The sequence below is a fragment of the Lactuca saligna genome, chromosome 4 (assembly GCF_052625555.1).
Source record: "Lactuca saligna cultivar CGN05327 chromosome 4, ASM5262555v1, whole genome shotgun sequence".
In the NCBI taxonomy this organism is placed as follows: Eukaryota; Viridiplantae; Streptophyta; class Magnoliopsida; order Asterales; family Asteraceae; genus Lactuca; species Lactuca saligna.
In genome coordinates, this window is record NC_136420.1 from 82,547,437 (window position 1) to 82,573,114 (window position 25,678).

The following is a 25,678-nucleotide window of genomic DNA, read 5'->3' on the forward strand; positions in this document are numbered from 1 at the left end:
ACTCATCGAGTCCATACGTGCATTCCCATAATCTTGAGTTACAAAGCTACTCCTTTGCTCCAAACCAAAGATCTGGGTTTCTAAAGTCCATCAACAACATAAAGTTGCTACCTTTACGTGCTTCTTGTCCCTTAATGCCAAAAACCAAGCTAGGAAGGAACTTAACTCATGGGTAAATGGCTTTTGCATAGCAACTAACAGGGCTTTCTGCATCTATGATCCAAATAGAGCTCAGATCTGGAGTTTCAACTCCAGATCTAACTTGTGCACCAATTTCTCATCACATACTCTCAAAGAAACCCTAAAACTCCATGAAAGATGGATCTAGAAAGGGGAAAACCAAGGATAACGATTCATTACCTCCAAAACGTCCTCCTACTGAGAAGGAATTCAAAACTCCACGAACCACCTTGATCCATGCTTCTTGATCTTCAAGATTTCTTCACAAAACACTTAATAATGCCTCAATTTGCTTCCAATGGATCTCACTCACGATTCTAGGGCTTCTGGATCTCAAAGAGGAGTAAAGAGGCTGAGGGTGGGTTATAATGTGCTTTATATAGGGCACAACCTCTGGGATTAGGGTTTTTCTCGCCCAGACCAGACTCGCCGAGTCCACTCGCTGACTCGCCAAGTCGGTCACTTACTTAATGACCCGGATCCCGCTCCGACTCGTCGACTTCCTCCCTGGACTCGACGAGTTGACTCTTGATTTAGATCTTAAACTTTCTTTTCTTGGTCTTCTTGATTTTGGGTGTTACATATTATGTGTTCTCTTATGTTATCGTGTATTGTATCTACCTCCCTGTTTCTCTTTATAGTATGTCCTAGTATTTAGTATGAACTGAACCCCTAAACTATACTCCTTATAGTTTACTAGTGATTTACTTGAACTTTTATTGAAAAGACTCATTTTACTACTAAGTTATGCTTCACTACTAGAAAAATAGCCTTTTACGACGCACAATTAATGACACACAATGATAGAAGATACGCATTTGTGTGCGCCTTAAAAATTAATGTCAGTTTTTCAAAATTTCAAGGATAGAGGTCACGCATTTTTGAGTGCCCTAAAATTAGTGTTAGAAAAAAATACGGAGGGCACCTATCAAAAAATGTGCGTCGTGTAATTGTGTCGCTTTGTATTTTTTTTAGGAAACACACATTTTTAGGGGGAAAAATGAAATCCAAAAAACTAACCCCCGCTTATTCATCCCAAAAATTCCCCGCCTCTTCGAATTAGGGCCTTCGTCTTCATCCACAGCTTCCTCAATTCCTCGATCCATCACCTCCACCAAAAACCTAATTCTCGGCTAATGAGCTGAGGATTTAGGGTTCTCACCTCCCAGTTATCAATTTGAGCCGATGATTTAGTGTTCCTAAATCCGGCCATAATTTTTTCTATCTCACTCTCGTATTTCCATCTCATCCCTCTCGAGTCTCGCCTGGTTCAAAACCTGTAAGGGGCGACAAACACACTATTTCTTTGTATGTTTTGGTCTTCACCAAGATCTAGTTTCCATTTAAACTTTACGTTTCGAGCCTAAACCATCCTCACATGATGTCATCAACTTCTCTTACTTACGCATCTGCACTCGGTGGTTCTTTCTCTAGAAGCACCACTCCTGAAGCTCAAATCGTGGCTACGCTCCATCATCACCACACACTGCTCGGTTCTGGATTTGTTAGGGCTTGTTTCATCCATTCATCGCCTCCCTACCACAAGCGATCTTATAACTATGCCTAGTCGACCCCCTTCAATCATCTTTTCTATATCTTCATATGGTAAGAGCTTCAAGATTTATCTCTTTCCCAATTAGTGAGCTCTTTTGTTTTTAATTGATTACCGAGTTTGTTCTTGCTTGATCTTCGCATGTTTCCTGGAATTTTGCCTGTTAATCGCTTTATTTGCCACAAAGATACAAGCTCTTCAGATACTCTGTTCAAAGACGTCACTGGCTCCCCTCCCGTCGTTGTGGTCGGTCTTCCTTCTCTTCTCTGCCGTCGCCACTACTTCCTCCACCCTCGCCGGCGTTAGACCTTCCTTCTCCTTGCCAACGTCCTTTTCTTCCTTCCCGTCGCCGACATCATATACTCGTTTGGTAAGAGTTTTGGGTTAGGGTTCTTAATTTTTTGAGTTTCATATTACTGGGATTTCTTTGATTTTTTTAAATATCATTTGTTTAATGGCACATTCATGTTGATGAGACTAAAAGCAGCCTTCAGTTTGCAAGCAGGGCTTTCCGTGTCATTAACTGTGTCCATGTGAATGAGGTTAGTTCTCAAATATCAACATAAATTATCATATTACTCTCTTCTTCAAGTCTCTATGCTCTTGATTTCATTATGTATTTCTTGCTATTTGGCTGATTTTGACAGTACTGATCACTATACATTATTGGCATATTTTTTTTTCTACATTCAATACAATCTTGTAGGGTTCTCATTTAGAGCATTTGGGAGATGAGATTCTTAACTCACGTCACTGCCCATGTGAGTATTTTTTTTTACCATTTTACACTTGAATACATAATGGGCATTTAACTGTTTAAGTTCAATATATTGGTTTTTCTGTATGTCAAAACAGGTGAGAGAAGCAATTGTTATTGCCCTTTCCGTGTCGTGCTCATATATCAAACTACATGCATCCTTTAATTTAAAATATTATGAGAAGGGTAATATGGTAAATGGAAAACAATGGATATAGTTGGGATCAAGTTTTACAAAAACATGCAACTGAACTTGTGGTGTCAATTCAGAACTTGGGATATGTGTTGTGCTCAAATATCAGACTATATACCTCCATGTAGAAATAACTTTAGAAGAACTTTAAAAGATGCATGTAGAAACATGTATAAAAAACTTTAAAAGATGCAATGCTTTTTGGTAATAAATGTGTTGCCATGAAAACAGAGATAGCATGTGAAAGGAAATGTAGCAGAGGTAAAGACTACCGTTTGGTCAAACTGACTATAATAGACTTCAATGTAAGTTTAATTTTTAGCTTGCTCAATGTTTTAAGCACTTATATAAGCTTTTGTAATCATTTTTTACATGTTGTTACAGATCAAGAAAGAAAGCTTTTGTAATCCATAAGCTTTTTCACAACTGGAAGCTATCCTACCCTAAGTTCTATTTAAACTTTCACATAAATCATTTTTTTTCTTACTATCTTATCAGAAAAGGCTTGACAAAAATTCAACACTTGGGAAGAAAGTTGAAGAATCGACTGCTACAAAACCCTCAAGTTATTACAGGGTGACTTGTAAGGTGTGAACATAACATAATATTTTCCATTTCAAACCTTATATTACTGTATTAGTTTCATGTTTTACTCCCATAAATTATTATACATTTTGAAATTTTTATGTAGGATAATGGAAAAGGAATGCCCCATGATGCTACCCCCAATATGTTTGGACAAGGTTTAGTTGTTTAATATATATCCCCATACATAAGTTGTAGTTAAAGTTTATGTCTGTAGCATTGTCATGTTACTTTTTCTAATATATAAAGATGATGGTTGCAATTTTATTTAGGAAAAAGCATTGTCATGTCACCACAATTGCCATGAAGAGAATCAAGTAAGAGTTGTTTTAAGTTTTTAAATCTTCACTTTTACTAGCAATTTTTTAATTTGTTGTTATGGAATTTTAAGGTGGAAAATATACAAAATTAATAAGATGCAGGATTGTTGAGGCTGTCAAGGTCTATTCCCATTTTTATTTTTAATATAATAATAATTTGCTTCCTTATTACGCGAATAATAATAATAATGTCCTCTTCTATGTTATTTTTTAGACCTGCCTTGAAGATTGTTGCAACTAGCTCAAGTCCCTAATAATTAGCGTAAACCTTAAACAAAATATGGATTTGTAAGTTGATCATCTTTTATATCTATGAGATATTAATTACTTTTGTTTTTCTCTCAAGTTAATAATAATTTATGTTTTTATATTGGTTGTAGCTACATTGATCAAGTTTCAACTGCTCATGCCAACATATTGGAGATTTGCCGAAAATTGAATGGTCCAGATACTGAAGTAGTGACAAAAGAAAAGCTGGCTCAAGATCTTCATGAGCTGATCGCGGGCCTGCATGGATTCTTCTATAATGGAACCATGAGAAAGAGCCATAACAACTTGGTCAACAACCATGGTCACAAGTTCAAGTTCATGATCATGCCATTTTCTTACTCCATTTAAAGGAAGAATCAAAACCATGACAACATAGCTTTTTGTAGAGTGATCGGGCTAGTTGTCAATTTCAAAATTAGATTGGTGTAAGAGAGGTACACGAACATCAACCACTTCAGGTGGGATGTAACTTCCTCTGTGATTATCAGGAGATTAATTGGAATTGTGGATGCAAATGGAATTAGATTGTGTAAAAGAGTAAGAAAGCTGAAGGATCATGCCTTTAACACATGACACAAAAGCTGTAGAGAGCTTTGCTATAGTCATCAAGATATCGACAAATCAGGGATCGCTATGGATAGAGAAGAATTCGAGTTTGCACACGAGATCCACACACATAGTTGCACCATTTCCCAAGTAAGTTCAATACCATAGTGGAATGGTTGATTTAACTATCTAAATATTTTAAAATTTTGTTTTGCTTTAATAATTATTTGTAAATATGATTTTTGTTTCTTTGTGTTAGGCGGGATTAATATAAGATTAGATGGCAATGGAATAGGCTGTAGGTCTCCAATTATTGGAGCTTTTCTTCATAAGGGTAACAATTTTTTTATTTGGGTTTTGTTCATAAAGGAACAAAAATTATGGGACATTTTGTTTATTTGGGTTTTTTTGTTCATCTGAGTTTTTTGGTCTGTTGAAATTGATGTTTATTTGGGTTTTTTTTGTTCATCTGAGTCAGGTAGATGCATATGACTGATCGGTTTAGTTTTGGTACACACACGTACACACATGTACACAAGATATCACACATCACCAAAGGTACTTGCTCCCAATGCATTGTCTTTAAAAAAAATAAACAACTTTATATGAATGATATGACTATAATTTGGTAGATTTGTTATAATATAATACTATAATGGGAACAAATGAACATGCCAAGTAATTTTGTGTTGTGTTTACAGGGTTGATGAAAATGAATAGCTTTGGAGTTAGAAGAGGAAAAGAAAGCTCAAGCTGAAAGAGATAAGATGCTGCAAATGCAAGTGTTGCATTCTTCATTTCAATTGTTAGTATGAAACACATTATAGATTAGATGAATGCAAATTTATATATTGTAAGAAATAGAATTTTATGACATTAAATTTTATGCAATGGATTGTATATTTTGTATAGGTTATTTTATTTATATTATGAGACATTAAATGAAAATTTAATTTAAAAATTAATAAATATATAAATATATTTTTTTAAACATTTAAATTTACGATACGCAAAAATGTGTGTCATCTTCATTTATAACATGACCTTTCTTGACAGGGGTTTTAATGATACACATTGCGTGTCGCAAGTGCGTGTTGTAAAAGCGCGTCGTCTCTCGTTATGATAGGGCCTTCCTTGACACACATTTGCGCGTTGTTTGAGCGTTTTACGACACGCATTGCGCGTCATAAAAGGCTGTTTTTCTAGTAGTGCTTGTACTTTAAAAACGGAGTTTTGCTAAACTAAAAGTAACATAACTTTAAAAGAGTTTTTGAAATGTTTTGATCGCTTATTAAAGACATACGCAACCTTTGAAAGATGTTTTAACAAACAATTACACAATTATCAATTGTGTTCAACTTGTATTCCCCCTTAAAAGCATTTAAAACAGTTTAAAAGATTGATTATAGGGTATGAACTCACCTGATGTGGGTGAATCAAACGAATACGCGTGTAAGGATGAGAAGCTCCACGAATGAAGTCCCGAGACTTTGCTAGTCCTAAATGATGTATATTGGCATAAATATAGGGTTTATAGGTAACCAAAGGCAAGGAAACGCCTCATGGGACTAGGAAACACTTGGAATGAAGTGTTGAATCACATGTGATTGAACTAAGAGGAGTGTATGGCTACCATTAGTAGTTTACGGCCAAGGGAGTTTACGTTCGTAAACTCATGGTCAAGAGTGCATAAGAGGGTGTTTGAATGCTAAGGAGGCTTGAGGGACTATTGCACTTCACAAGGATGAGTAAAACCAAGGTTTTGGAGGGTGTTGAGGTGTTTACGGCCAAGGTGTAAACCCTATGGACGTAATGTAATGCCCCGATTCTGGTATGTTATTTAATATTATTATTTATTCAAGTTTCAAGAGGGACTCGACGAGTCAGTAGCTCGACTCTTCGAGTAGAGACGGGATTTCGAGCACGTTTGAGTTGGCGACTCGGTGAGTCCATATCCTGGACTCGGCGAGTCCATCAGTCTGAATGAAACCCTAAACCCCAGGTTTTGCACCCTATTTAAGCCATGTTATGAGCCCCAACCTCGTCCCCCTTCACCCTCAAAGCATCATTTAGCAACCTTAACCTTTCCTTGAACATTTTGAGCATTTATTGTGTGAATCTTGAAGTTTTGGAAGAGAAGAAGTAGCTAGATCCAAGGGAGTAGAAGGTCCAAGATCTTGCATCCATTGCAGAGTTATTGAGGTAAAAACCAGACCCCCTCTATTGCTATGATTATTTCTCCTTTGTTGAATCATGTTTATACCATTTTATCCATTCCTTAGCTTATTTATGGTAGATAAATCACATTGGGGTGATTGAACTCAGGGTCTAGCCATGTTTCAGTCCCAAAGTCGTGGATCTAACACCTTTATGGAACCTTTTTGCTTGAAAGCCCTAGATCTATTTCTTCAAGTGTCTTTTTAGCCTTTAAATCCATTTTCATCCATTTGTACACGTAAAGTTGGAAACTTTACGTGGTAGCCAAGCTTTATGAACCCAAATCTATAAGTTGTATGCATTAGATTTGAGCAGAATCATTGGAGTAGTATTGCATGCAACTGACTCGGCGAGTTGTTCATCAGACTCGGCGAGTCGGGTCGCGAGTCCCCGAGTTCGTCCCTTTTATGTGTTATGCTGAGTGGAATCAGTGAGTTATGGGAGGACTCAGTGAGTTGGATATCGGACTCATTCATGTAGTGAATCGGTGAGTCAACGCCCTGACTCAGTGATTCCAAGGCAATCTTCATACCTCAAGAACAGACTCGATGAGTTGTTCATACAACTCGGCGAGTCACAGCCAGAGTGTTCATGTGTTGAAGGAGGACTCGACGAGTTGTTCATACAACTAGGCGAGTCGGATGCAGATTGATTGAGTGTTAGTATCGAAGAGGAACTCGTCGAGTCTATGCCAAACTCGACGAGTAGTAGCGAGCAGAAGCAAGAAAGTGAGAGTAAGGACTCGACGAGTTGGTGACCCAACTCGACGAGTCAGGTCAACTGAATGTTGACTTTGACCCATAGGTTGACTTTGACCAAGGGTAAAATAGTCATTTTACCCTCATTATAGTTATCATTGATTGATTGAGTGTACTTATGGAAATTGTAGCCGGGGAGACACCAGAGCAGCAACAGACAGTTTCTCGAGTAGTTCATTCAGCAGCCAAATTACGAGGTGAGTTTCCTTCCAGTAGGAACGGGTCTAAGGCCACAATGCCGGCCCGTTTAGCTAGCAATAGTTTTCGGACTTCAGTCCGATGTAGTAGTTAGTATGTTTGGTGCCTTCGTGGCTCAGACAGGATTTATGTGTTATGTGTTCCGGGCTACGGCCTAATGTAGTATGCAGTATATGTGTTTATGCTAGATGATATGTGTTATGCTAGTTGATATGTGTTTATGCTATGCTATGATCAGTTAGTTCTGGACTTCGGTCCGATGCAGTCAGTTCCGAACTTCGATCCGATGCAACTAGTTCCGGATACCGGTCCGATGCAGGGGACAAGGTTCCAGTCAGTTCCGGACTTCGGTCTGATGCAGTTTCCGGACTTCGGTCCGATGTACTGGGCAAGGCCCAGTATGTGATTTATATGTGTTGTATGGTATGTGGTAGTTTGGGGGAGCTCACTAAGCATCGTGCTTACAGTTTTAGTTTTGGTTTCAAGTACTTCCGCAAATAAAGTAAAGAGCTCGGGTTGATGGTATCACACACACCACAACTTCAGTCTTTGTCCTGGGAGTTTGTTTTGATTCATAGTCTGATTTGATATAGTTGTTTCACAACATTTTATTATGATTTGAGATATTTGACGTATGGTTTTATGATATGACGTTCAGTATATGATTTTTATTATTATTAAAACAAAAATTTTTGGGTCGTATTTTTGGATGTTACACGTAAACTCTTCAAATGGTCTCTTTTTGGGTCTTAAAGGTAAAGAGTTTCAAGGGTTCAAATGTTCTAAGGTTTGTCAAGGGTCTAGAGGTGTTTAGGACTTAAAACATCACCCTTTAAAGGGTTTACAGCCAGGGTGTAAAGCCAGGGCTGTAAACTCTCTTTGATGTTGAGTTTTATGATGTTTTAAGGCTCTTAATTAAGTGTTCCAACTAGATAACAAGTTAAGGAAAGATTACTTACGATATAGAGGCTTGAAATGGTGGTTATGGTCCAAGAACACTAGTGTGTGTTCTTCGTGTTTCTTGAAGATCTAAGAAAAGATGATTTCCATGGATGAAATCATGAGATGATACTAGATTAAGAGATGTATCAACAAATCAAGGAAGACCACTTACAACTTTTGAAGATCTAGGATGAAAATCGGGATGATACTTGAGAGAAAACCCAAGTGTTCTTGAGGTGGAGGTGAGAAATGAAAGAAAATTGAAGGGTTTGAGTCTTATAGGGGGAGTTTTCGGCCAGGGTTGAGATTACGGTCGTAAACTCCATGTTTACGGCCGTAAACTCCACATGTTGGAGTTTAGGGATTGAATCTTGTACTGTGGCTTTAGCAGATAAATCTCAACACTTATTCCTTAAGTGTACTAGGCTCAGAACACTCAAACATGCTCTAAATTGTGCTAAATGATAGCAGGAGTGAGTCTGTCATTGAGTTGAGTTAACTGACTGAGCTTTCAAAGCAAAAAATTTTCAGGTTGTCACAGCCATGGGCTCTGTCCCTTGGACCCCGCTAGGGGAATTTCCCCTAGACCCTACTAATGATTATCAAACATAAAAATCATTCTAACATATAAAAGATGGATCTGATACCACTAATGGACTTTGATACGAAATATAAGTTTGTTTTTCATAAAAACCGGCAATGGAAGTCTTTAAAAATAACAAGTTTATTTTTAGTTCATAGCAAAACCAAACCATAATGAATCCATTTATAGATGTTAGAATGAAACAAAAACACAACCAAAGAGTTTTTAGAGTTTAACCTTTTAATCCTTTGAACCAATTTGATTTTGTGGTGTTGATGAAGATGGAAAGATCAGAGTATATGATCTTTTCTATAAGTATCCACCATTAAGATTCAGGCACTTGGAATGCTAGTTCATTCTTGTATTCTTGAGTGTCTTAAATCTTTAAGTGTTTAACTCAAATAAGCACTAAATGAGATAACTCAAGAGGGTTTCTAATCACCAAAGTAAAGCACCAAACTTCAAAAGAAGAGAGCTCTTCATACTCATGGTTTTTAGAGAGAAAGAAGAGAAGAAAGAAGACCAAAAACTTTGCTCATTTCGCATACATAAGGCACTCTTATATACTCCATGCAAGGTAAGGGATTTACATTAAAATAATATAAAGCAACTCTTCTCTTTCAAGAAGCATGAGGCAATGTATGGAGGCTGACAAGCAACCTCCATAGTATTTTTATTAATTTCGGCCATACCTTTTAAAATAAGAATGTTTATTCAATTTTTATAAACTCAAAGTTTATAAAATATAAACTTTGTCTTTAGGTAAAAGAAAAAAAAATCCGACTAGTCTAAAAGGTTGTGCATGACTTATTAATTCATACCATATGAAATAATAATTAGTTATACTTTCTTACAGTTATTGTTTTCACAAAACAATAATTATTCCATAATTAAAATACAAGAATCGATATTATTTATTAATAATCACATTAATAATATATATACAAAATGTGCCAAATTGATAAAAGTGTGACCCTATAGGATCATATATTATTAGCAATATCAATCCATAATGATTCTTGGACATATAGACTCAACATTTCATTGGGTATCATAAAAAATGTTCCAGTTCCCTACAAGTTGCGGTTTTCTAAAATCCATGCTATCTCCTAAGCACCAAGTCTCTCGATCTGAACATATATCAAAAATAAGATAGACAGTGAAATATCTAATGAGTTACTCGAGGGTCAATTCATTTTAAGTAAGGAATAGCAATCCAAATACTCGAAATGATCCTCTCAAAACTTATAAATAATATTTTAGCTGAAAAAGGGTTGGAATATTTTGTTAAAACAATATCAAGATGTGAATAAGATTTTCATGATGAATGACATGTTATGCATGCAACTATTTCCAACACCGTGTCAAATCTCAAAGTCCAACTCACAAATTGATGGCTGAATGTGAATATGTAACACCCTGATTCTTGGATGTGGAACTTGAGGATTTAGTGCAAATTGAAGGGCCTACTCAATGAGTTGGTTGGACCCAACTTGTCATGTAGGAATTGATCAGGACGTGTGTGTTAGGAAGCCTACTCGTCGAGCTGGAGGCATGGAATCGACGAGTTAAGGCTGCATGATGAAACCCTAATTTCTCGGATGTGCAACCTATTTAAAGGACCTTAAGTCCTTTACCTTGCCTCCCTTACCACCTTTCATGTCTAGAGAGTAACCCTAGCAAGCCAAGTGTGTGTGTGTGAGGCCAAAAGCGTGTTTTTGGAGCATTTCTTGAAGAGGCTTGAAGACCCAAAGGCTTGGAGCACGTGAAAGCTTGTAGATCTAACATCTATATCGTGTTGGCATCCACTGGGAGGTAAAAAATCTCTACCTTGGATTTCCATTCCTTAGATATCTTTTTATGTGAGTTTATGGGGTTTCTGGTGCAAAATGAGGGCCATTCTCGAGTTAAGCTTGACCAGAGGGTATGAGTTTCAGATCTGGACTTCTCTAGGTCCCATGTATATAAAGTTTCAAGCGTTACGAAGCTTTGACTCGTCTTCATGTCCTAAAACCCTTCTTGAGCTTAGTATTGGGTGTTATAGCCTTGTAAGGCCTTCCATGATCGTAAAGTTAGCAAATTTACGTGGTAATTTCATCCTAAGAGGCTAGATCTGGAGTTTGGGGTATTAGAATCGATTAGAATGAGTTTAATGAGAAAGGACTGAAGAACTCGACGAGTCGAGTCGGGTTTTCCCGTTTTGGACTAAGAGTAAACTTGACGAGTTGGTGGAGCAACATGACAAGTGGCTAGGGTTTTCCCTGATCTTTTAGAATCTACATGGACTCGACAAGTTGGCTAGCAACTCGACGAGTTGACTCAGGTTTTCGTGATTTACTGAGCAATGAGGAACTCGACGAGTTGGGTTAGCTTTGACTGTTGACTTCCGTTGAATTTAGGGTTTGGTCAAGCTATGTATATTAGAGTCTATGTCTTTGTGATATATGCTATATTATTTTGTGCCTTGCTGAGTTAGGACCGGAGGGTCTTATTTGAGTTATCGACCAGAGGGTCCTATGTGCTTATACTGAGTTATGTGATATTATGCATTTTGTCTTTGTGATATATGATATATTATTATGTGCCTTACTGAGTTATGTGATATTATGCATTTTGTCTTTGTGATATATGTTATATTATTCTACGAAGGTTGGGTTTAAATATAGCTTTGGAAGGATGTTGTAAGTATGGGTCAACTTTTTAGTCTGTATCGAGGTTGTGGGAGTATCGTCCAGTTCGTTTGGCGTATCTAGAAGGTAGGAAGGAGTGATTTCTAGGACGAAATCTAATTTAAGTGGGGGAGAGCTGTATCACCCTGTCTCGGTTTGTTTCATAATTCGGGGCCGTAACCCAAGGATCAAGTATCATGAGGCTTCGGGCCTTGGAAATGATAGGTTTACACCCATTTGGTGACGAATAATGTAGGTCGTGGGTACCGAGTGTTAGGTTTGTGTTTTGGAGCCCAAAGGTATAACGTTAAAGTGATGGTATGGGCTTTTCTTCAATTTTGGAATTAACTTCGAAACGTTTCAAGGCAAATGAGAGTTGATAGGATTGTAGAGCTTCTCATTACCTTTTCGTGGATATAAAGAACGTCGAAATCAGAGTTGGAATGAAGAAGTTACGATGATTTTACTAAGCCGAGTACGCGGGGCGTACTCTATAAGTATGTTGGGCGTAATGGCTTGTTGGTTTGGTCACGGAGGCACCCACGTACGCGAGGCGTACGTGGGAGTACGCATGGCGTACGGTCGGCTAGGGAAAACCCTAATTTTTAGGGTTTATCCCTTATTTAAACACCTTAAGTTGCTTCTAGACTCTCTTATGACCAGCCTCCACATCTCCAAACCCTAAGAACGAAACCCTAATTTCCCTTTGAGTGTTTTGAGCTTAAAAGTGAACTTTGGTGATTTTGAAGGAAGAGAAACTCTTGGAAGTTGCATTGGTGTGGCTAGAGTTTGTGGATCCAGAATCATCATCAACTTGGAAATACATTTGAGGTATAAATCTCTTAACTTGATGGTTCATTTTGTTAGATCTAGTTAGGGCTTGTTTTTGTGCTTTTTATTGTCCTTCAAGTCTTGTATGAGAGTATGAGCTACTCTAGAAGATAAGGAAGATAAATCTTATCATTATTGAGGTCCCTTGTTCATAAAAATGCAATCTTGATGAGTTATAGTGGACCATGCATGCGTTAGGGTTCTTATTATGGATTTTATTGAGTATTGGGTCCCATTAAGTCATGCAAAGGAGTAAAGTTGCCAACTTTACATGTTAAGACGTCATGTAGGATTAGATATGAGATTTGGACATAGTGCTTAACTAATTAAGCACTTAATGGAGATATAGGTTAGTTGTGGAATACGTTGGGCGTACTTAGCTTGTACGACGCATGTACTGGCCAAAGATGACGTACGCTGTATGTAAGTCTGAGTACGTCGGGCGTACTCAACGGCCATTGAGTTTTGATTTTGGGCCATTTTTGGACTATTAGGATTTTAGGCCTTATTGGGCCACAAGTCTTGCTGCCTTTGGGCTATTGTTAGGATTTGAGCCTTCTTCGATTGAGCCCGTAATGGGCTTTTGGTGTCATTTAGGAATATGGGCCATTTTAGGATTTTGGAGCCATAGGGTTGGGCCTTGATTTTGGGCCAAGTAAGGAAAGGGTAAAATGGTCTTTCACCTTAGGAATTGGACAAATGAACTAGATTCCTATTTAACGTTTATGGCTTGATTATTAATTAGGATCTTTATTTGATTGACTAGTGTGGGGATTTTTTCGGTTCAACAGCCTGATCATTTGTTTGACTGTTAGCAGACTGAGGTAAGTTTGCTCACTATACTATAGGACACTAGGATATTTTATGTGCTTGTAGTCTTTGCGACTTCTGTTGTATGTGTTATATGCCTGTGTGCCTATTTGCTATATGCATGTGGGGTGAAATAGACACGGGGTAAAATAGATCCGTTACAACCTCTTATTTACATATGATTTGAAATAGACTCGGGGGTGAAATAGACCCGACACAACCTTGAGCTGGCAGATTTGTATGGTATGCAGTGTTTTGGGGAACTCACTAAGCTTCATGCTTACGATTTATGTTTAAAATGTTTTTTCAAGTACTCCTGATTTGTGAGAGAAGGGCCTAACTTGATCGCAACGCATCCACCCATATTTCCGCACTTTATGATTTTGGGAATTGTACTCTAATAACTATTTTACTCTCATATACTTTTGAATTATTAAAATGATCAAAGGGTGTTTATGGTTGAAATAAAAAAAATGAAAATTTCACCTCATAATTTTTAGGAAGTTACAAATGATAAGGGTCCATGACCTTATACTACTATTGTACTGATGAACTAGTTGTATAGTAGAGTATAGATGACGACCATAGATTATTCTAGATAGTTCAGTGGAACGCTGACAGGCTCGCAACCTATTGGTGTTAATGAACCATATGTTTATTCGATGTACTCTATCCCCCATGGTTGCCTTATTGACATGAATTGCTGTGAAATCCCCGAAACAGTAATGTATACTCGTTGCTTACAATGATCCTTAGGATAGGTCCATTAAGATTAGTATTTTAGGATCAGAAACCGAGAATAACGGGAATGGGTAATCAGGTTAATTATTTGATATAAAAATATATAAATAAAAGATTTAATTGTTATGGGTTAAAAAAACCTATATGCTCACCAGGCTCCCAAGCCTGACCCACTTAGTTTCTATGTATGACAGGTAGTGGTACATAGTTACATGGATAATGATGTTTGGATCTAATGAGAGATTCGGTGAGATGTTGGCCATTAGTATAATAAGATGTTGTAAGGCCTGTTAAGACAAATTTATGCTTATGTTTTGTATCAGTTATCGCATCTTAAGTTTTATATATTAATGAAAATCATTTCTTCATAAATGATTTGATATTGATTTTATTTCACATTAAAATAATATTTTGGGAACAAATTCCACAATGAAAGAATACTATGAATTAATTAAGCATAAAGAAAAAGTTTTTTTTGGGTCGTGAAAATAGGGATGTCACAATTATCCCTCGTGGTGTTCACCGAGCGGGTTTCTTCCCTGATGCTACTGTTATCCCTGGTGGTAATTGGGTTTTTCCTCATCTTTTAGGTGAGTCTATTGGTTCTCTTAAAAACCACGCCCCACCCTATATATCCTATTCTATCCCTAATAAATCTTCTGACGAAACAAAACGCATTTTCTTATTCCTTTTTCTATTTGTGAAGCTTGCTTTAGCCTTCGGCTCGAGGAGCCAAATGTTGACTGCCACCACCTTGGGTGGTTATCTCAAACAACCTCGTCATGCTGACCGTATCAAAACTCATAATAGAATCCGTAACTGGGGGGCCCAACCAAAACCTGTCTTGCAGCTTTTTTCATCTTTGCCCTGACTCTCTCAACTACCTATTCTTTGAGTGTCATATCCATCTCAGATTTGGTATGCGATAATAGCCTTGAAAAATATCAATAATGTTCTTGACAAGTGGTTTGACATCACCGAGCTTCTCAAGCAGGCTACTAGAGGTAAGTCCATTTGGTATGTTATTTGTTATTTAGTCCTTGCAGGTACTACCATATTTGGATCGAAAGAAACAATAGGATCTTCAAGAATAGGAGAAGACCTTATTAAACTATAGTCACAACTATTACTAATGAAATCCATTGGAGACTCATGAGCTTTACTCTTAAGGCCTCCCCAAATGTTTCTAAAGCAAAGATCTTTCGGAGGATTTGAAGATATGGCCACTCAGCACCCGCCTTGACTTTTTGTCCAAGGATTGTTTCTTATTTTTGGCGGGAAAATGACTTAAAAGCCCAACGAAGTTTCCAAACCATTCAAAAAATCCCAATCATGTTTTGTCTGTTCAAAAAATCCGAACAAACTTAACATTTTGTCTAAAAAGCCCAACTAAGTTACACTTTCCTGAAAGTCAAATAAGAGAAACGAATGACGTGGCTTATTACTGTATCGGAAAACTGACTTGTTAAACCAACGAAGTTTCCAAAATGTTTAAAAAACTCCAATCATGTTTTGATTGTTCAAAAAAAACCCAACGAACTTAAACAAAACAAGATTGGGATTTTCTAAACGTTTTGGAACTTTGTTGGATTTTTTAGACAAAATGTTAAGTTCGTTGGGTTTTTTTGAACAGACAAAACATGATTGGGGTTTTTTGAATATTTTGAAAACTTCATTGGGCTTTTAAGTCATTTTCCCTATTTTTGGCTTTATGGTTGGTTTTGCTTTGTATTGGGGTTTAGAGCATGTTCTTTCCCCTTTTATTTGGTTTTAGTCTCTTAGGTTATTTTGGTCCTTAGGGCTATCCGAAGGCCCTTTTTCTTTTCTATAGGTGGGAAGTTTGAAGTCTCCAGCCTGCTATTGTATTTATTCTTATTTATTAATAAAATTTAATGGATGTGCCGCCTTCCTTTACCAAAAAAAAAGGATTGGAAACATTGAGGATTGTGGACTAGTTGGAAAGATATTCTTCAGATTCATACATAATAAAGAAGATAAGAAGGGAAGACTACCATAGAATCAACAAAAACTTATTACATGTTACTAGAGGAAGTGTTCCAGTTTTATTAGTTTGAAAAAAATAATTGAATGTGAACAGACTTGATTCTAAGTCTAAGTAGTCATAGCCACACACAATCAATCTAAAAGTAGACTATTTTATGTAAACAATAATAGAGTTTTAAGTTTTAGGGAGATTGAAAAAGAAGTTACAGAACTGAACTTCCAAAAACCCAACAGAGAAAACTTACTTCACTAAATACAATCCACATATATAATCAATAAGAAGACCCAAGAATAATACATTCTAAATTGATCATGGCATGGCAGTGGATCAAATCAAAGGTAAAATCTAGAGTTTAACATTTAGAAAATCCTTATTCAAATAAATTAATGTAAGCTCTCTTGATCATATAAATTAATGAACAAGTTATGTTTAGTCCACTTGGCTAACAAAGATGTCTTGGGTTCAATCTCATCCGAGGCATATAGTAATCACTAGCCTAAAAAACAGATAAATGTGGTCTTCGATCGGATCACTGTTCACTGCACGAATAATTCTAAGAAAATTCTATGCATTCAGGATCCAAAAGACACTAAAATCCACACACTCGAGTACACTTGGTGCTAATATATAAGATTGTTTAAATCCGGCAGATTTACAACTTTTAACCGAAACAAATGGAGCACTTGTTCAATCTCCAAACACATGCATACATGTAAGCTTACACACACACACACACACATATATATATATATATATATATATATATATATATATATATATATATATATATATATATATATATATATATATATATCATATATATAAGCTATACTAATTATTCCTTGATTCAGTAGTATTCAGATCAAGTGGTAATTCCTACTTTTCACACTAAAAAATCGATGAAAAAGAGGGAGCTAAACATTTATGTGGAAGTTGAAGCAACCGAATGAGCCCAGAATCTTAGTAGACCTTTCATCTCCACATCATTTTTACAATTACCCGTCGTCAACGCCATGATCTCATCTTTAGGTGTCTTGGGAGAAGGCGTTGATCCATATTCTTCCTTGTAGGAATCGGGAATCCGAATTGATGGTCGATTTGGTGTAAGAATCTGGTGTTTGTACCAGTATGAATCTAAGAGTTTGTAGATGTATTCTTCGCTTGACATTTTGATGGTGGGATATGATGTGGTGCTACGTGTGATTTATAAGGAGTTGTTTACGCCTTGTAAGTCTTGATTGAGTTGTTTTCGTATGATGCAAAAAGAAAATATAATAAGAAATTAAAGAAAGAAGGAAAAAGACGCGAGTGGACAAGAATATTTATGAAGTTATCGACGAAACACCCGCGTACTATGCTGTGCTGTGTGCACACTGATATTTTTGTTCTCAAATCTCAATTAGAGTAGATTGCGTAAATGGTCCCTTTGGTTTGGGGATTTGGCCCATTTCCTAAGTTTGGTCAACCATTTGAAAATTTCATAGGGGCATCCCTACGGTTTGGAGAAATTACGCATGTGGCCCCTGAAAATATCAGTTTACCCTTTCCAACAGTTATCACTTATCTCGTTGAAATCATATCAGAAATAAACTTAAAATTGTCGAGATTCATCGTTGTAGCGGAAACCTAAAACTTTTATGGTCATACCTTATTTGATTGATTAGATTATCCTTCTTAGTTGATTTATTTGTTTCATCGAAATAATTTTGGACCCAATTACAAGGAGGTAGGTTTTATAGAAACGTTTAATTTGTTTCATGAATTGCCAGTTTCTAGAGTCTTTGGTTCCACCATTGATTTCGTTTTCGAAGTAGTGTTTTGTTCTAAGGATGAAAACCAACCATTTTTGTAATTTTTTGGTTTTTGGTATGAGAGTAATAGTGGTACCTATGGCGGTCAAGGTAATCAATTTATTGGGATCAAAATGATACAACTTCGTAGCTTTATTAAATAATTGGAGCTTAGAACGAATTTAACATGAATTTTCATATTTTAGCTACAAAATATACAAAGGGTTTTAAGAAGTAGCAAACAACATTACAAAATATGTATAATAATCATTTTTGAAGGATGTGGGTTGCAGATGGCATATGGAGACAGTGAGGGAGGGAACCGAAGTGGTGAAGGTGGTAGACGGTGGTGAAGGAGGAGATTAAGACGATGGGGTGGGAGTGTTGGATTCCGGAGTAAGGTGCAAATGAGCTTTTTTTATATTATATTATTTAATATAGGCAAGTACAAGAAAAAAAAAAAAGAAGAAGTTTGAAATGATAAAATTAGCTTTTTATCACGGTTACGGTTTATATGTGTAATTTCTTCAAATTATATGGATGACCCTATCAAATTTTCAAAGATCGGATCAAATCTACAAAATATACAAAATAAACAAAACCACAAGGACCATTTTTGTAATTTTCTCAGTCAATTATTTGATTCAACATGTGCTCTCAAATAAACCTTAAATATCTTAAATACAAAGGGTAAATTATAAAATGGTCCCTGAAAGTGTAAGCTTTCACGTGAACCTTAAATATCTTAAATACAAAGTAAATTACAAAATGGTCCTTGTAAGTATGTGTTTTTTTTAATCAAGTCCAATCTTTTTAATTTAGACACCAAGGGTACCTGAGGACTGTTTTTGTCATGCAGATAGTCTCTGCACTTGATGCCATTTACTTTTCGCTGTTGTTTAAGTCATATGAGATGACGGTTATGCCCTTACTTTTGACTATTGTACCAAAAATACCATGTATCTATTTTCATTCGCCCAAAACTCGTTTTCCTCAAACAATCAACAATTCATTTCTCACCCTTGTCTCCTTTTCATCTCCGGGAATGAAGCCTTACTATCCTCTTCTTCGGCAACGAAGTGGCATAGTTATTGTCTTTTAAGAGTGCACGGTATGGGTCCAAAATTACTTGTTATGGGCTTATAATGGTGGACACCGAAGGAGGAATGTGTTTTGACGGCGGCTTGGTGTGCTACTTCAAAAGACAAACTCCACGGAAATAGAATGAAGAAATAAGCTTATTGGGGGGCGGTGCGCGACAAGTTTCAAGCTATTTTGAAGAAAAATCCGTATCGTAACAATGACATGTTGAGCAACAAATGGAGCCGAATAACTAAGCGGTGCAACAAATTCAAACGGTATTTACAATCGACTTGTGCCACAAAAGCAAAGCGGAACCAACAACATCGATTTGCTCAAATCTGCAAAATAACAATATCGGATCGAAATGGAACATATTTTTGAGTTTGACAAATCATGAGAGTTGTTGTGAGTGGATCCAAAGTGGAATAAAACGTCTACATCGTCGAAGGTCCAATCCAAAAGGTCTTGCAATTCTAGCTCAGTTGACGTGTCGGACACATGGACTCACATCGACCTAAATGCCGACACCGATGAGATCCCGGATGATATTGAGGAGAGATCCCCGCCACGACGACCGCTCGGACGCGACAAAGCGACACGCACTACACGACATGCGAAAGAGATTGAAGCGAAATCAAAAGCGGTGGTGGAAATGAGAGCGAAATTCGACGAGCACAATTTATTAATAAAAGAAAAAAAACGACTTGAAGCGTCGTCATTTGGAGTTCGTAGAAAGGCAAACACGGCAAAAATAAGAGTAAAAAGAGAGGGAACTAATGACATATCAGTTGTCAATTCTTCGGATGAGCGAGGAGGGTTTGACGCATACTGATCTAGCGGTGCTACAAGCGATGAAGGAACAAATTAGGAAGAATTATTTGGGTTAATTAGGATTCTTGTGTAGTTTTAGAAATAATTTGAATGTTATTTTAGTTATGATTTTAGTTTTAAAACTATGTTTTTTTTTTAATTGTAATCGTAATTTTAGATTTTAAATATTAATATCTTTTTTTGTTTTTAAAATTTTATATTTTATAAAAATATATTCATTTTAGTGATTAAAAAAACATAAAAAGAAAAAAAACCAAAAAGAAAAAAAACGGAAAATGAAAAAAAATGAAAAAAAAAAAACCAAATTCAAAAAAATAAAATAAAAAATAAAACATATTTATTTTCAAAAAGTTGGTGTTGCATCTTGTTGTTAATTTCTCCACTTGATGTTATAACACCATTTGCTTATGTTGCATGTGAGATGACACAACATCGTATCTTATTACCCACACCCAATGCTCTAAAACAATGACCACGATCCTCATCTTCCCTCCCCTTTTCATTGTGACCTTTCCCATCATTATCACCCTCAAAAGTCAAATCTCATATAGGTTTCTCATACATTGTGCTCTCCCTTTCCCAATCTCACGTAGGTTCATCATTTCTAATTTGATTTAGGCCCAATTTCTTAATTTCGTTTAGGATGACCTATTATTGGTTTGCACGAGAAAATTTTGGAGGAATAAAAAAGGACATAAGAAACGCGTGTGGTTTGTTGAAGAAAATTTTGGGGATCGACATATCTACTTATTTTGAAAACGAATTGTAAGATTTGTTTCGGTTTCCATAGGTGAAAGAACATGAATTGAAGGTAAGAAAGAAGGTGAATGAAGTGGACACAATGTAAGAAACCTTTAAGAAAGGATTGGTTCCATGTGGAGAAGCAAATGAGATACACTTTTCATCCAACTGTGAAAAATAGAACACATGGGCTCGATAAACGAAGCTATTAACATGATCGACTATTAAACAAAATACATATGTATAGAGAATATAAGTAAAATTTGAATTTGGAGTCACATGTTATTAAATCTCAATGTTATTATTAGAAAATTATTAATTCATATTGAAGTGCCATTAAGACGTTTTTAAATACAGATTAATGGTTATCATATAAAATTGGAGTTTTACGTTAAGGTCATTTGAGATTTTGTGTTTGATTTGATACATTTTGCAAACGAAGTAGTTATCCTATTGTTTATTTTTATAAGTCAAGGATTTTATGGGGTTTTCTAGGTGACAAAATGAAGTAAATAATTGGAAACAGGGCTTCCAAAAGTGGTAGGGAGGTCTTATTGACATAATTTTGTATCTAATTACAAGGAGGCAGGTTTTATACAAACCTTGATTTTTTCCGTGAATTACCGGGTTCCACCATTGATTCCCTTTTCGAAGTAATATTTTACTCTGATCATGAAAACAACCATTTTTGTGTTTTTTTGGTTTTTGACGTGTGGGTAATGATGGTGGTACCTATGGGGGTCAAGGTAATCAATTTATTGGGATCGAAATGATAAAATTTCGTAGCTTTGTCAAATAATTGGAGCTCAAAACGAATATAACATCAATTTTCGTAGTTTTAACTAGAAAATATGCAATGGGTTTCAAGAAGTAGCAGACAACATCACAAATATGTATCAAAATCATTTTTAAAAGATATGGGTTGGAGATGGTGAAGGTGGTAACCGGAGTTTTTGATGAAGGTGGTGGATAGAGGAGATTAGGACGATGAGGGTGGGGGTGGGGGTGGACTTTGAAGTGATGTGAAAGTAAGCCTTTTTTCATTATATTATTAATTAATATAGATGAGTAAATTTTTTTTGAAATGGTAAAATTATATTTTTATCTCAGGTAGTGTTCACATGTGTAATTTCTCCAAACCATTGCTTGTTATTATTTTAAAAGTTGGTCCAAACCTATAAAATAAACCAAACCACAATGATTATTTCTATGATTTACTCTTATCAATTATTTGATCCACATGTACTCTTCAATAAACCTTAAATATCTTAAAATACAAGAGTAAATTACAAAATGGTACCTGAAACTATGTGTTGTCAAATAAACTTTAAATATCTTAATTACAAAGTAAATTACAAAATGGTTCGTGTAAGTATGTGTTTTTTGAATCAAGTCCATTTTTTTTTTTTAAATTTGGACATGAAAAGTACGTGAGGATTGTTTTTGTCATGCGAATAGTCTTAACTTGATACCATTTACTTTTTCGTGTTTAAGTAATATGAAATGATGATTATATCCTTACTTTTTACTTTTGTACCAAAAAGTCATCCTCTCTTTTTTCCACACCCAAAACTCGTTCTCCTCAAATAATCGACAATTCTCTTTGTGAACCTCGACCTCAATCATCATTCTCATCTCCAACAATGAAACTCAGTGGCGGAGCTAGAAATTTTTATATGATGGTACAAACATTATCGATAAATATTCTATGTAGTTATTATATTCGGAGCATTAAAAAACATGATATAATCTCTTTAGATGAGAGTACAATAACATAGAATATGTTTATACATATTTTTTTTATATACATAAAATAATTTTTTTTGGGGTGCTATAGTACCCCCAACGCTATATGTGGCTCCGCCACTGATGAAGCCTTACCATCTTTATCTCTGACAATGAAACCTTATTGTCCTCTTCTTTGACAATGAAGTCGCTCAGTTCTTATCTCTTAAAACGACAATCACATTCCTCATCATCCATTCCCTCTTCATTGCGGCCTTTTCCCATCGTTGTTGTGCTAGTGAAACCTTCACGATACCCTCAATCTTATATATGCTTCTCATATCCGACACCGACACCTTCCCTTTCTCAATCTCACGTATGTTCATCGTTTCTAATTTGATCGAGGGATCAATTTCTTAATATATTTTAGGATGATTAATTATTAGTCTCCACGAGAGAATTTTGGAGGAATAAAAAAGGACAAGAGAAATGTGTGTTGTTTGTTGAAGGAAATTTTAGGGATCAACATATCTACTCATTTTGAAAACGAACTTTGAAAACGAACTGTATGATTTGTTTCGGTTTCCATTGGTGAAAGAACATGAATGGAAGGTATGAAAGAAGGTGAATGAAGTGGACACGATGTGTGAAACATTTAAGAAAGGATTGGATCCATTGGAGAAGCAAGTGAGATACAATTTTCATCGAACTGTGGGGAGTTGAACATAAGGGCTTGATAAATGAAGCTATTAACATGATCGGCTATTAAACCAAACCAAATACACATGTATAGATAATACTAAGTAAAATTTGAATCTGGAGTCGCATTTTATTAAATCTCAATGTTATTATTAGAAAATAATTAATTCATATTGAAATGCCATTGATAAATTTTTATATAGAATGGTTTATCATATATATATATATATATATATATATATATATATATATATATATATATATATATATATATATATATATATATATATATATATATATAATTAGAGTTTTATGTCGAGGTTATTTATGATTTTGTGTTTGATTTGATACATACTAGGTGTGAGCTCATGTATTACATGAGTATATTTAAAATAATTAAATATGTATAAACATTTAAGAAATTTGAATTTATAAGAAAAATGAAAAAAATATTGAATTACTAAAATTAAAGTGTTTTTTTCTCTTTTAAATTTAAACAAATCATTTAGATAAAATAATCAAATCAAATTAATCACATTTTATTTTAAAATTTTGAAATTATAAGGAAAGTCCATTAATAAAATTAATATGCATTTGTTATTAAATTTAAATACCATATGGAATTTAATAAAATAGGAAAATCACAAAATTACATATGAAATAAAAATTAATTCAAAATAACCACAAAATAACATTTGGCAAAATGAATGACAGTGTGACAAGTGACAAAAAAACCTTCATTTATTAGAGAAGATTGGGGTTTGATTTTATTAGAGTAAACAAAGCAGCAACATCATGTTGTTTAGGCTGTGAGGAATAGTCACATGTGATTTTTGAGTGAACGTGAGGCCACGTAAGTATTTTACCATTCCACAACCAATCCACTAGGTTATGAAAATGGTGTTCACCGGTGGATTGGTAGTGAAGGAGCAAAAAGAAAGAGAAAGAAAGAGGTGGATTGGTAGTGAATGGGCAAAAAGAAAGAGTAAGAAAGAGAAAATGTGTGGGATAACCAATCAAATGCATCGTCGTCATCCGTCTCCATAGCAACTCCACAGCTAAGGCACCGGACACCGGGGCGGTGTTGACACGTGACTTGGCTTGCCACATAAGAAATCCACGCGTGAGTATTAGTCTATTCCGGATAGCCTTATAGTGAATACAAGGATTTTATGGGGTTTTCTAGGCCAAGAGAAATGAAGTAAAAAATATGAAAGAGGGCTACCTTATGGGTCATTTTTGTACTCTACTTTAAATAAAACTCTCCCACTTTCAATTAAATTTACAATTGAAGAAAATATAATCAATATGTTTTATTTGCTAAAGTGAGTAAATGATCAAAGACTCCTATATTCAACTTTAACAACTATCTCTTCTTATATAACAAAAGTAAGCTTATGTGTGCGTGTATGCCTGATAGATCATTTATTTACTACGTTACAACGAACAAATTTTATAAACTACGGGTTGAATGGGTATGGTACCGAATATTTTTTTTTTTCTTAAACTGTGTACCATACCAATTATAATTGATATTTAATTTTAGTTACCATTACTGTACCAAGTACAATTGGTACAAATTTAATTAGCTACCAGTAAGTTCGGTTGATATATTTTGGTAATGGTATATACTAGCATGTATGAGTGTTTTACGAATTAAGATTTATATATTATTGCACTTAAAAGATACATGTGCGTTCTGTAAATAAGAGTTTTCTGAATGGTTGGATTCGAAATTTGACACAAAAAAGATTTTATAATTTTGTAAATGAGTTTAAACTAAACAATATAGTAAATGACATATGTTAATATGAGTTTTAAATTAAAAAGCTACTAGACGGTAAATGTTAATATCAAAGAACGTGAACTTTTTACCGTCAAATACATTTAAAGTTAAAATATACAATCTTTTATATATATGAAAAATAAATTGGTTGGCACGTTAATAACATGACATTTAAAACCTTATACCATTATCGTACAATTCTTAATTAATTGGTATGGTACTACCAGCAAAACATGTTGGCTACCAAACATATTAAATACCAACATAATTGGTTCAGTTGATACAAATATTGGTTGATTTTCCATGGTACATATTTGATAGGGATGAGCATGGGTCAGTTTGGGTCAGTATTTTACGAAAACCAAACTAAACCGTAGGAAGTCGGTTTTTCGGTTTTTAAACCCATATAGGTTCGGTTTTTTGGTTTTCTGGGTTGGGTTTATGAGTTTTCGGTTTTAAACCGTAGATTTATGAGCTCTTGTGTTTTTTTTTTTTTTTTTTTTTTTTTTTTTTTTTTTTTTTTTTTTTCGTAGTTTTTGGTTCAAACCTAATGAAATAAGTTGCGATAAATAGTACTGTATCTATTTTAAATATACTAAAATAAAGAGTACGGATTCTAGTATTCTAAAAGCATAAACGTGTTCAAAAAACAAAGTTTAACACCATTAACACTTTTTTAAAATGTTTATAGAAACTAGTTAATTACCTATTCTTAAGTAGATAGATTGCAGTAGATAGCTTTCGTCGGTTGCCTCCAAGATGATAGATTGAACGAAAACTGCCAAGGATTTGGGTCAATACGTGAGCGGTGAACGTCCGATGTCGACTATGAAGAACGAGGACGAAAAGAGAACAAGAACTGACTT